The sequence below is a fragment of the Microtus oregoni genome, unplaced genomic scaffold (assembly GCF_018167655.1).
Source record: "Microtus oregoni isolate MIOR12 unplaced genomic scaffold, Mior012 000046F_ref0000063, whole genome shotgun sequence".
Classification (NCBI taxonomy): domain Eukaryota; kingdom Metazoa; phylum Chordata; class Mammalia; order Rodentia; family Cricetidae; genus Microtus; species Microtus oregoni.
This window is the reverse complement of record NW_024543220.1, coordinates 10,398,647-10,411,504: the sequence shown is the minus strand read 5'-3', so window position 1 is coordinate 10,411,504 and position 12,858 is coordinate 10,398,647. Positions and strand designations below refer to the sequence as shown.

At 48.1% G+C, this 12,858-nt stretch overlaps 2 protein-coding genes across 2 annotated transcripts in view; both read left to right on the top strand.

The window, feature by feature from the left end:
- The window catches only part of LOC121435269 (H-2 class I histocompatibility antigen, L-D alpha chain-like), a 53,889-nt gene that overhangs the window by 36,553 nt on the left and 4,478 nt on the right, over positions 1-12,858 (top strand). The gene's annotated exons all lie outside the window — the stretch shown is intronic.
- Positions 1-12,858, top strand: part of LOC121435313 (H-2 class I histocompatibility antigen, Q10 alpha chain-like) — a 731,224-nt gene that overhangs the window by 714,507 nt on the left and 3,859 nt on the right. The gene's annotated exons all lie outside the window — the stretch shown is intronic.

Genomic DNA, 12,858 nt, shown 5'->3' with positions numbered 1-12,858 from the left:
GGCTCTTACCTCGACCTCAGACCAAAATGGGGTGAGATCCTCAAACTCCACACCACCTGAGTTCCTATCTTTTCCCGCTTCCTCTCTCTGTCCAGCCATATTGCTCCTGTCTCCACCTCCCTAGTGCTAGGATTAAAGACGTGTGATCCCAAGTGCTGGGACCACCTTGTGTGAGCTCAGATGATTCAATTTTGTGTAGCCCAGAGTGGCCTTGAATTCACTGAGATCCACCTGCCTCTGTCTCCTAAGTCCTGTGATTACAGGTGTGTGCCAACCCTCCCTGGTCTGTATGACTAACAAGTATGGCTGTTTGCTCTTCTATCTTCAGGAAAACTTTATTAAAACACAAATAATACATAACTATAGTCCCTCTTCAAGGAGGCACCTGTAAGCGCCAGCACTTACTTAGAACCAGGGTCTCCTGATACGGTTGGAGGGAATTAAAACCAGGCCTGTTTAAAGGGGTCACAGGAAGACTAAGGCTGAGACAAGTTCGTTCCCAGCAATCAGACTTTTTGTACACTTATCAAAACAGAATATTGTGACAGCCATGATACACTGCTGATTGCAAGCTAGACAGGGCGTGCAAGATTCTTGTCTAATACTAAGTAGTCCAAACTTCTACATGTGGCACGGACTTCTAAAGAACACAGAGAAACACAGGTGGTCTGAAGGCTGCACTGCCTGAGGGAGGGCCTTGGTTTCTCAGGAATGAAAGGGAAGACAGTGTCTGAGGAGCTGTGGATTCAAACCTCAGAAACCAATGGCTCATGCCTCTTAAGGCAACTTGATCAGGCCAGCTCCGTGATTCCCTGCATGTGTCAAGTAGATGTCTGGCCTGGTCAGATGGACAGTTTTTAACCATGTTTTTCAGACATGACAAGAGCACTGAAAGATCGAATGTTGCTGTGGAATTGGAGTCAGAGAGAGGGAAGGGGAGAGAGGAAGAGAGAGAAATCCTGGTTTAAGAGGAAGGAGGGTAGCACAATGAAAGAGTGCCCACAAGAGGGGACTCTCCTGTGGTCTGAAGGAGTCACGGCTGGCAGTGTCAGCAGCCTCACCCCAGGCGGAGCTGTGTGGTTGAGATCATGGGACTCCTGGAGAAGGAAAGGTCACAGGAGCAGTGTTCTCATGGGTTCAAGCTGTGTACAGTCACAAGGACAAGCTGCACATGGGAAAAGCACGGTTGCCATAGAAACTTATAAAGGACAGTTTAAACATTTGATTAAAACAACAACAGAAAGTAATTGTGGGTAATCAGAAAAAGACTCACTCCTATCTGCTACAGTTGGGAGGGGCACAAAAACCACAGTCCAAGAATAATTCCCTGTTTTGAACAAACTTATCTCACAAGACTCTTTGCTTGGAGTGTTCTCACGAGCATTCAGAATTCTCCTCACAGGATTCCATTCCTGGTGTTGAGACACCCAAACACCAGGCTTCCGAGGGCCCTAGCTTTCCTGCTCTGATGTAAATTCCCTTTCTTCCCTTCACTGTCTTTTCCAGGCTGACTGGCCCAGCTGAGGATGGAGAAAGGAGAAGGAAACTCTGAGCCCCTGCAGAGGTGACCTGGGAGAGTCTGAAAGGGGGGTGGGATGGCGGAAGCATTCAGAGTCTGCTCCACCTGAGGAGACTGCCCAGGTGAAGGTCACATGACTGCCACTCCTCAAGACAAATCAAACTGAAAGTCCCAGGTTGCTCTGACAGGATTCCAGGCTGCAGGAGCAGGCAGTGAGCCGCCTTTGAGCTCGGTTCTTTCTTGCTGGGCAGTGCAGCTGCAGGCTTTGCACACAGTGAGTCTGCAGCTCCGCATTTGTGGGATCTGCACCCTCCAAACTTCATTGCTAACCCACAGCCCAGGAGAACAGACCTTGGTGGGGAAGAGACGCTTCCTCCAGCTTACCCAAGGCCTGCTCTAAGTGGGAGAATGCTTATTTTATTCTTTTATAAATTCTTTCTCTTTCTCTCTCTCTTTCCAAACCCTCCATAATCAGTCACTCCCATAATCAGATTTGGCTGCTCTGAGAGACTTCCCTGACCTACATTGTTTGCTCCTATGACTATATCAACAGAGTCACACACCAGGCAAGGGGGAGGAAGGGCCATAGGACTGAGGGACAGAAATGGAGTTGGAACCCACTCTGTCCCCTCCTCCAAAGTCCAACTCTTCTAACAATGGGGCTGCCCCAAAGAGGATGGGTTCCTGGTGCTCCACACCAGGGAAGAGGCTCACACAATCCTCCTCCCTCAGGTTCTAGGCTCAGCGACCCCTCACTGGGAGGTTGTGCTGTTTCTTTTTTGTCAATTGTCACAAACCTAGACATGTTTGCGGAGATGAACCTCACCTGAGAAGCCGCCTCCATGTAGAAACGCATGTAGGCAATTCTGTAGGACTTTCTTGATCAATGATTGATGTGGGTGGCCCAGACCTATGTGGGAGGAACCAACCCTTGCTAGGTAGACCTGGGGTGTGTAAGGAGTCAGGCTGAGCAAGCCATGAGGAACCAGGCAACAGGATGTGTCCCTCCATGGTCTCTGCTTCAGTTCCCACCTCTAGGATCCTGTCTCAAGGTCCTGCCCTGAATCCCTTGGATGCTGGACTGTGATGTGGAAGTGTAAGCTGCAATAAACCCCTGCTCTACCAAGTAGCTCTTGGTCTGGTGTTTGTGCAGCAGCAGATTACTAGGACAGAGGAGCACACAGCCTCACTCTGCTCCCTGCAGGCTCCGCCCCTCATCAGCTCAACCCCGCCCCTCCTCAGCTCAACCCCACCCCTCCCTCGCCCTGGACCAGCACCCACAAGGCAGCTCACAACCACCAATAACTCCTGTTCCTGGGAACCTGATGCCTGATTCTGACCTCCTCAGGCTGCAGGCCCCTGTGGTTCATATACCCACATGCAGACAAAACACTCGCATGCATAAAATAAACAAACATTTATAAAAGCTTTATAAAGGTGTTTTTTTATTGTCATACTAAAATTGAGTGTCCGTGACTACTTGAAGACATTAAGCATAACAGCAGGTGATGGGGGCGCGCCCCTTTAATCCCAGCACTTGGGAGGCAGAGGTGTGGGAGACTCACTGCTCCCTGGATCAGTTTCACCCACCCTGCTGCGCTTGGCTTCTCCTGCTGTTCTGATGTGTCAAATACTAACTCCGCAAGGAGTTACTGCTCCATTGTTTCTGTCTTCTGAACATTCTGACTTTTCTGCATGTTGCAGTTAGGGACTTTCCGCCTGACCATCAGACCATGGTTAGGTGGCCTAATAAGTTGTTTAGTTACCCATGTACACAAGGAGAACTTCCTCGTTTCCCTTACCCTGTGTTTACCTGGATTATTCCCTTGAATAAACGGGACCTGATCAGAATCCTGTCTTGTCTCCATCTCTGTGTCTCTTGTCCCATCCCATTCCCACTCCCCTCTAGGGTCTCCGTTGACTTACCCGTGGACTGGGGCACAGAGGCAGGTGACTGTGAGTTCCAGGCCAGCCTGGCCTACAAAGTCAATTCAAGGGCAGTCAGGGATGCACAGAGAAACCTTGTCTGGAAAAAACAAAGCAAAACAATGACAACAAAGTATCAGCTCTTATTGTGGATGCGAACTTGGAGTTTTCTCTCCATGTACTTCAACCAGAATGATGGTGAAATAATACACAGGTGAACAGGAAAATCCATCGGTCTTCTAACAAGTGGACAGGAAGAGGACGTGGGAAAGAGTAACCTGTGAAAAGATCCGTTCTTCTCACTCTGTTGTTAACTCTGGAAGTAGTTACTTTTCAGACAGAACACAATTTCTGTTCACACACAGTAAGGTAATTATTTAAAAATCAACTTGGAGAGACTGGAGAGTTGGCTCAGTGTTCAGAGCACTGGTCTTGCAGAGGACCTGGTTCACTTCTCAGCACCCACATGGGGGCTCACAACCTCCCTAACTCCAGATCCCGGGGATCTGACATCACTTCTGACCATCAATGGCTCCAGGCATACTCATAAAATAAATACTAAAATGTAAAATCCTAAGGGTTTGAGAGCTGAAAATGGGAGACAAGCGGTGCACTTGACCTGCAGGGCATCTGTCTGCTCTCCTCACCCTGCTCTCCCCTCCCCCACTGCCTGCCACCAGGGTCCCCTCAGCCCCCACATCAGTGAAGACATGGGGCACATGGACAGGTCCCCTCTCAGGGTGAGAGAGTGGAAGCCACATGCTTCCTGACTGCTGGAACTGCAGCAGGGACTGTGCAAGCCCGGACAATGGGCAGTGAGGGTGAAGAAGGATGGTCCCCATGCTCAGCAACTTCCAGTCTGAGGGACAACAGTGGCATGTGTGTCACCCCTGCACCCACATTTCAGGGCCCCTCCTGCAAGGACCCCAACAGGCTGCTGTTCTGTGAGGTTTCTAGTTGTAGCCAGAGCCTTCTGAGGTCTGTGAGAGGCACCTGTACTCTGTGTGCTGGTAATGAACATGGAGGGCAAACAGCAGCCCTGGTGCAGAACATGGCAGGGACTCACTGTCATGGGAAAGACAGGGGCACAGGTTTGTCCTGTCCATGTCTTCCCAGGATGCTAGGTCGGCATTACTGTGGGTGGAAGCAGAGGCTGAGGAAGGGAGGCCATGGAGGCTCACTCCAGGTCTCCTTGAACATTGGAGTCAAGTGACAGAACCTGGCCATGATGAAACCTTTAATCTCAGCAGCACTGGGGAGGCAGAGGCAGGTGAATCTCTTTGTCTTTGAGGCTATCCTGATCTACAGAGAGAGTTCCAGGACAGCCAGCTACACAGAGAAACCCTGTCTTTACAAAAAGAGAAGATAAAGAAAAGAAAGAAAGATGGAAGGAAGGGAAGGAGGGAGAGAAGAAGGAAGAAAGGAAAGAAGAAAGGGAGGGAGGGAGGAAGGAAAAAAGGAAGGAAGGAAAGAAGAAAGGGAGGGAGGAAGGAAGGAGGGAGAGAGGGGGTAGGGAGGGAGGGAGACAGAAACAATGCCAAAGTCATGAGTGCACAGTGAGGATCCCACACAGGACCCTCTGAAGACATCCGTGTGGGAGACCACCTTGCATCTTGTATGGGAAGACCCTTGAGTGACAGTCATTTGTCCTAACCCCCTGCTGGGGACTGGGCTGGTGCAGGCTGCTGTGCCAATGTGAGCATCAAGGCCGAGTGGGAAGGGAACGACCTGAATTACCCAGAAGGAGGCTGGTGGAAAACTAAGCCACTGGCACCAGGTCTGAACTAGAACCAGAGCCCAAGGGCTGTCCAGACAATGCCTAGCAAACGTCTCGATTCCCTGAAGCCTACACGTGCTGGGCCTGCACAGTGAAAAGCTGTCTCATAAAACAAGAGAGAGCCAGGTGTAGTGGTGCACAATTATTATTATTATTATTATTATTTTTGTCCCTGCAGGCCAGAAGTTGGCACCAGATTTTATTACAGGTGGCTGTGAGCCACCATGTGGTTGCTGGGAATTGAACTCAGGACCTGTGGAAGAGCAGCCAGTGCTCTTAACCACTGAGGCATCTCTCCAGCCCCTATTTTGATTTTTTGAAACAGGGTTTCTCTGTAGCTTTGGAGCCTGTCCCAGAACTTCCTCTGTAGACCAGACCAGCTTCAAACTCACAGACATCCACCTGCCTCTGCCTTCCAAGTGCTGGGATTAAAGGCGTGCACCACCACCTGGCAGTCATATACAATTTAATCCCAGCACAAGAGAGGCAGAGGCAGGCAGATTCATGAGTTTGAGGCTAGCCTGATCAACAGAATGAGTTCTAGGACAGCCAGGGCTACACAGAAAAAACCTGTCTTGGAAAACTAAATAAAATAAATATAGAATAAAACAAAACCAAAAAGAAACTGGATGGATCATGGGAAATTCATGGGGTGATGCATTAGAGCTGGAGGAGTATTAGGGACTCAGACATGGGTAAGGGTGTGTGGAAAGGGACAGAGGAACAGAGAGAAAACATGACACACTATATTATATGCTCATGTGACAAGGTCATAGTGACACACTACTTTACACACACATGTGACAAGGTCACAGGACACACTACACACACATGTGACAAGGTCACAGGACACACTACACACACATGTGACAAGGTCACAGGACACACTACTTTACACACACATGTGACAAGGTCACAGGACACACTACACACACATGTGACAAGGTCACAGGACACACTACACACACATGTGACAAGGTCACAGGACACACTACTTTACACACACGTGACAAGGTCACAGGACACACTACACACACATGTGACAAGGTCACAGGACACACTACTTTACACACACATGTGACAAGGTCACAGGGACACACTACTTTGCACACTGTGCTACTGAGAGCAAATGTGCAGTGGAGTTGGTGGACCCTGATGGCCATGACCGCATTTTGACGTCTTCGGTTGTGGGGAGTAGCAGGGTTGTTTTTCTCTCAGCACCTGGCTCTCCCAGGGTAATTTCCTCTATGCTGTGGTCCTTCTCAAGTTCTCCCGTAACTTGATCCACACTGAAGTGAGCTCCCTGCCAACCTTTCCCATCTGCTGAGCCAGGCTTCCCTGTGCTTGGGTTTGAGGGAATCTCCTGTGCGTGTGCTCACATCCAGACCACACTGGGCAGAAAGGATCCTGTGGTCAAACGGCCAGAAAGGTTGCACACGGGTCCTGCTGTAGACTCCGCTGTTCTCCAGCCAACACTAACTTCACCAGCGCCTTCAGAAAAGTGAAGTTTTAGTTCATCCGAGGCTCTGGGATTCATCAGCTGGAGGAAACACCAGTGTAGAGGAAGATGTGTATTTATAAAGTTTTCATTTATAAGGGTGCACCGCCTCTGCCTGGCAACATAATCTTTCTCATCTTCATTGTGGAGAAGCAAACCAATTTCCCCTTGGTCATATGGATCGATCTCCCTTCCTAACGCTACTATTACTTTCTTAGACTGTTGGCCAAAGGACATCAGAATCCCAAAGTGGCCAGGGAGAAGTCTGAGCTTCCAGTACAGTGGGATGCTTCTTGTGGACCCTGTCAGGGGCTCTCCTTACTCTGGAACCAAATGTTCCAGGCCAGCAGAACTTAAGGTACTAGAACAGGAAGCAAAAATTTTCCTAGTGGGTCACTGGGGATGACAGTAAGTGGAACTGTCCTCTTTTGCACCCCTTGATTCCTGGACTCATGGATCCTGGCTACTGGGGTAATTTACCGTATGTTGGACATTGCTTCATAGCATATACCACCTCCTGGAGACCCTGTCTCTGCGGCCCAGGCTGCTGTCACCTAACTGACTCTGCACCTGTGTCTTCAAAAGGCCGTTCCACCTTTCTGTTAGTCCAGCTGCTTCAGGAGGGTGAGGCACATGGTAAAACTAGGAGACTCCATGATCATGTGTCAACTGTCCCACTTCTCTGCAGTGAAGTGAGTTCCTATGTCAGAAGCAATACTGTGTGGAACACCATGACAGTGGGTAAGGAATTCTGTAGTCCGTGGATGGTGGTTTTGGCAGAAACACTATGTGCAGGAAAGGCAAATTTATAACCAGAATAGTTATCTACTCGAGGAAGGACAAAGTGTTGTCTTTTCCATAGAGGAAGTGGTCCATAAAGTTGTGGCATCTCTCTCCTTATGCAGAAACTTAGAAATGTAGCTGAGCACAGCTGTGTGTCAGGGCGTCCCCGCATGGGGGCCAGAGAGGCCATTACATGAAGAGATGGCACAGTCATGGGACACCTCTCAAGGTCAGATGCTAAAACTCTGTGGAACCAGCCCAAGAGAGAGAAGTCAACAGAGCAGAAAGGAGTTGGAGATCTGAAGAGCGTTCTGACATCAGACAAGGAGATGCAGAGTATGGAGTTTGCACAGCTGGATTCTGGTCTTGCTTTGGTCCTGTGTTTCCTCACTGTGCTCACTTTTCTCCCTCTTGGAATGGTAATATATGTCGTGTGCCGCTGTGGGGTGGTAATATGTGATCTGCTTTTTTATTTTGATTTTACAAGGGATTGCAGTTAAGAGATTGCCAAGAGACTCTGAACTTTGGACTTTTAAACAGTGTTGAGACTGTTATAGACTCTGGGGACTTTTGAAGTTGGATTGAATGCATTTTGCATCATGACATTGCTACAAGCCTATGGGGATTAAGGAGTGGAACGTGATGGTTTGAATAAATAAGATCCCACAGTCTCATATATTTGAATGATTATCATCAGGGAGTGGCTCTGTTTAAGAGAGATTAAGAGGGGTCTCCTTGTTGGAGTGGGTGTGTCCTGGTTTGAGGACGTGTGTCACTGTGGTGGGCTTTTTTCGAAAGTCCAACCCAGGCTTAGTAGTCCCCACTCTTCCTGCTGCTGAGGATCCAGATGAAGAACCCCCAGCAACTTCTCCAGCACCACATCTGCCTGCATGCTGTGACACTGTCCATCATGATGATAATGGATAAACCTCAGAATCTGTAAGCAAACCCCAATTAAATGCTCTCTTTTATAAGATTTTCCATGTTCATGGTGTCTCTTCACAGCAATAGAACACTGACTACAACAGCTTCTTATTTATTTCTTATCTGGAAACACCATGGTTAATCCAGTACCAAAGTCCGTGTGATTCATGCCACCATAAAATTACCTTTGCCTGTGCTGACCATTATATAACTGTGATCACCTTGTCTTTGGCAATTCCATGCTGCCATTTGTCTCTGATACCTTGGGACCCAATGGATCCCATTGTCTTTAATTCATCCAGATGAGCTGCACTGACCAGCAGTATCCCAACCCTAAGGTCTGGCTCAAGCGAAAGATTGACAACAAAACTTGCTGGTGCCCTCATCACTCTGTGACTTACAGGATCTGTGAAGGGTGTGTCTTCTGGACTTCCCATTGTGGAGGGTTAGGTTTTACACAGCACACTCACTCCAGCACTGCAATTTCCCTGAGCCTTAAAATCCCTTCGTCAACACTGAGCCAAGGGATGTCAGGCAGCTCCAAGTCCTTTTCAGAGGCCATCTTTGATAAGTGCTTCAGACAAACATTAAAACAAACTTTGTCACCTTTCTAAACTGTGAGAGCTTTCATACAGAATCTAGAATCTGCACTTACAGGGCCCATATCAATAACATAGTGTGACCCAGTTTTAGGTTCCTTCCACCATTATTCCACAGCCTTGAAATCCATTCCCACACATTCCCCAGACTTCCGCTAGAACGACTTAGTAACTTTTTGAGCTCTTTAGCTGTACAGCACATCCCCTCTGAGATTACACTTTCCACCTCCCCTGTAGCTGTCAGCCTTACCTGTGGTCTGGTTAGAGGTCCAGAGGTAACTACTGCTGGGTCCTGAGGGAGGTCAGGATGTCCTATTTGACAGTTCCTGCAGAGAAAGTCCCTGCTGGTTAACAGACAGTGAAGGATGAATTTGCTAATCAAAGGTGAAAAAAGCCAGCATTTCAGGTGTTGGGGCTGAGGGTGAAGAGGCTGCTTTCTCAGGTGAGATAAACCCTCCAGAATCTGAGGGTTCAAATTCTCAGCTTCAGTAGCACACATCCTCATCCCAAGTTACAGGATCCCATTTTCACCAATAAATTCCCTTACTAAATTTAACTGCTGCTTGAGAGTTCTAGAAACTTCCCTGGGTCCATGCTTTGCAACCTCTTTTGGTTTCCATGAATTTGCTTCCTCCCTTAAAGAAAATAAGATGCTTTCTGCACACAGGTTATAAGTTTGATGAGGGCAGGACAGCCTGAGACCCGAGACCCTTGGAGTCTTGTAAGCATGAGCCTGTGGGGCAGCTCAGCCATACTTCCCCCTCCAGTCTCACCCTCTGTGGGCTCAGGACAAGTCCTGCTGTTTTCTTCACCGGGTTGAACTATTGCCCTAGACTCTGATGCTTCTCTGTCACATTAAAAAGATGAGACCTGGAAAGCTGAAGAAAGAGGGAAGATGGGGACAGAGGCCATCACTATCTACAGGAACTCCCTGGATGCTGGGGATGCCATGGTCTTTTAGAAGTTACCATTTAAGTGACTGATTAAATTTTTTTGTTGTTCAGTGGAAATTAAAAACTATCACACAGGGGGCTGGAGAGATGGCTCAGAGGTTGAGAGCACTGACTGCTCTTCCAGAGGACCCGGGTTCGATTCCCAGCAACCACATGGTGGCTCACAACTGCCTGAAAAATCCAGTTCCAGGGCGATCTGACACCTTCACACCAATGCACATAAAATAAAGTTAAATAAATCATAAAAAAATAAAAAAAAAACTATCACACAGCTCAAGTGCAAAGAGGAGCACACAGAGTGTCTTCTTCCTGGAGTGAAGCTGTGGCCCGCTATGCGGAGCAGGTATATAAAAGGAATTTTTATTTTTAATTTTATACTGCTTTTCATTTTTTTTCAATTTCAGCAGTCTGTTTCAATCATCAGATCCTGTCCTGTTTCAGAGCTGACGTCATTGACTGGTGGTACAATGTTGACTCAACAGCCCTGTGCACTCTTGATGTGTAGGAGCGAGAGAGGGAGGCATTGGAGCAATCTTTAAAATGTATTTTTATTAGATGTATAGTTTGTGCATATGAGTATGCAGGTGCACCAGGAACTGGATCCCCTGGAATTGGAGTCACAGATGGTTGTGGAGCACCACGTGGGTGCTGGGAACTGAACAGTGACAGATGCTCTTAACCTCTGAGCCATCTCTTCACCCTCTATTGCAGCTTTTACAGAAGGAAACCACACAGCCTGGCTCACAGCAAGATGGCTCACCACAGAGGGAAACTAGATGCAAAGGAAGAGACAGTGTTAGTGCAGAGCTCTGGAGTGAGGGGTGCTGGGCACTGCTGGGGTGAGACCTGAGGGAGAAGGAGAAGGGTTCAGCAAGAGGAGACAGAAGCAAAGGGGGAGATCCTAGTGTTTGAGGGTATTTGTCTACAGATCACAGTGGACACATCTGCAGAACCCTGCAGGGCATCTGACATCCCACACTGAATACTGTGGGGCTTTGAATGAGAATGGACACAGGCTCAGGGGTTGGATACTTCAGATCCAGCTGATGGAACTGTTCGGGAAGGATGAGAAGGTGTGGCCTTGTTGGAGGAGGTGTGTTGCTGGGCTGGGCATAGAGGTTTTAAAGATTCCCAGTATTCCCAGGGTCTCTGACACTTGCCTGTGGATCACGATGTGAGCTCTCAGCTGTTCCTGCCACCACAGCTTCCTCTACCCTCATGGACTCAAACCTACTGAAACTTAAGCCTAAATTAAACACTTCCTTGTATAAGTTGCTTGGATCACAGTTCTTATCACAACCATAGAAAAGTAACTAAAGCCAGGTATAGTGACACAGTTTTTAATCCCAGGACCTGAGATACAAAGGCAGGTGGGTCTCTGTGACATCAAAGCCAGCCTGGTCTACACAGTAAGTTTCAGGACAGTAAGAGCTATGGACACAAACCTTGTCTCATAAAACACCAGGAGGGACCTGCAGTCAGACTCATTTCATCCTCCCCTCATCCTTCCTCTTCCTTCTCTCCAGTAGTCAGACCCTGAATCTTCTAGGAGAAAAGTCACTCCCAGGAACAAAATGGCAGCAACAAGCAGTTTGGGATGCAGGGCAGAGATGCTTCTCTTTAAAGCAGAGGCGCTGGCCTCAAGCACCACACAGAATCCCACAGAGACCAGGCTCCTGTGTTCACCTGCAGTGAGCAGCTCACACTGCCAAGCCTGATGCTCAGGGATCTCACCTGTAAACAGAGACTTTGCCTCTTCACTAGGGATCGTGTCTTCACAGCCTGTGCTTACACTCAGACTCCTAGTGTTTGTTCCCAGATGATCATCTGTGGCTCCAGGTGCTTGTGTTTTACATGGATCTTCATTCCATAGTCCTGAGATTGTCCGTGTGGACCTGGGTCATTGTCTCAGCACAGTAGACCCCTTCTCCATGGGAAGAGACCCCTGTGGAGACCAAATACAGCAGGGCACTGACCCTGTCTACATTTCACTTTTTTTGTGTCTGTGTTTACACACTTCCATGGTGCAGTTGCTTTAGTGAATAAACCACAGTCAGAGAGGACTGGAACTAATAATAAAGAGAATAATGATGATAGCTCTCTCTCTGACCTTCAGTCCCACTTTATGAGCTGATGAGATGAGAGAGATGAATGTCGCTGTGTGTGGGACACTGGATCTGATAACAGAGTTGGCTCCTGAGTTCCTCAGTTCTGTGCAGTGTGGACACTGGACAGAGGGTGATTTTCATGGCAGGGTGCACACTGGGGATTTAAGGATTCACCCTGTTCAGTAATGTGCGGAAATTCATATTTATATATTCTTTTGTTTTTGTGGATTTTGGTTTGATATCTTCAAATGGGAGTCACACATAGCTGAACTAAGAAGTAAAAGCAGAGGTGAGCAGGGGCTCCTTCCTGCAGAGTCATATAACACAGTGTGTCGAAAGTGCTTGACCAGAGCTGTGAAAAATCCAGTCACAGCCCCACACTCTCTCCAGGGCTCAGACAGCACCAGTTTCTGTGAACATTCTTTGTTGTTGTTGTTTGTTTTTCTAGACAGGGTTTCTCTGTGTAACAGCCCTACTTGTCCTATAATTAGCTCTTGTAGACCAGGCTGGCCTCTATCATCTCACAGAGATCTGCTACCTCTGCCTCCTAAGAATTAGAATCAAAGCCTCCCCCCTTCCCCCCACTGCCCGGCATGAACATTCATTTTAAGTGCTGTGTGTATTTTTGCTGGAAACTTCATGCTCTCAGGTTTCATTCTGACTAACCTGAGGAGCAGTTGTCCTTAGGCGGCTAAGAGACACCATGACAAACAGCGCTCCATCCCGCACAGGGCTCAGGCAAAGTCTTAGTCCCCAGGAGGGTGAGGTCTG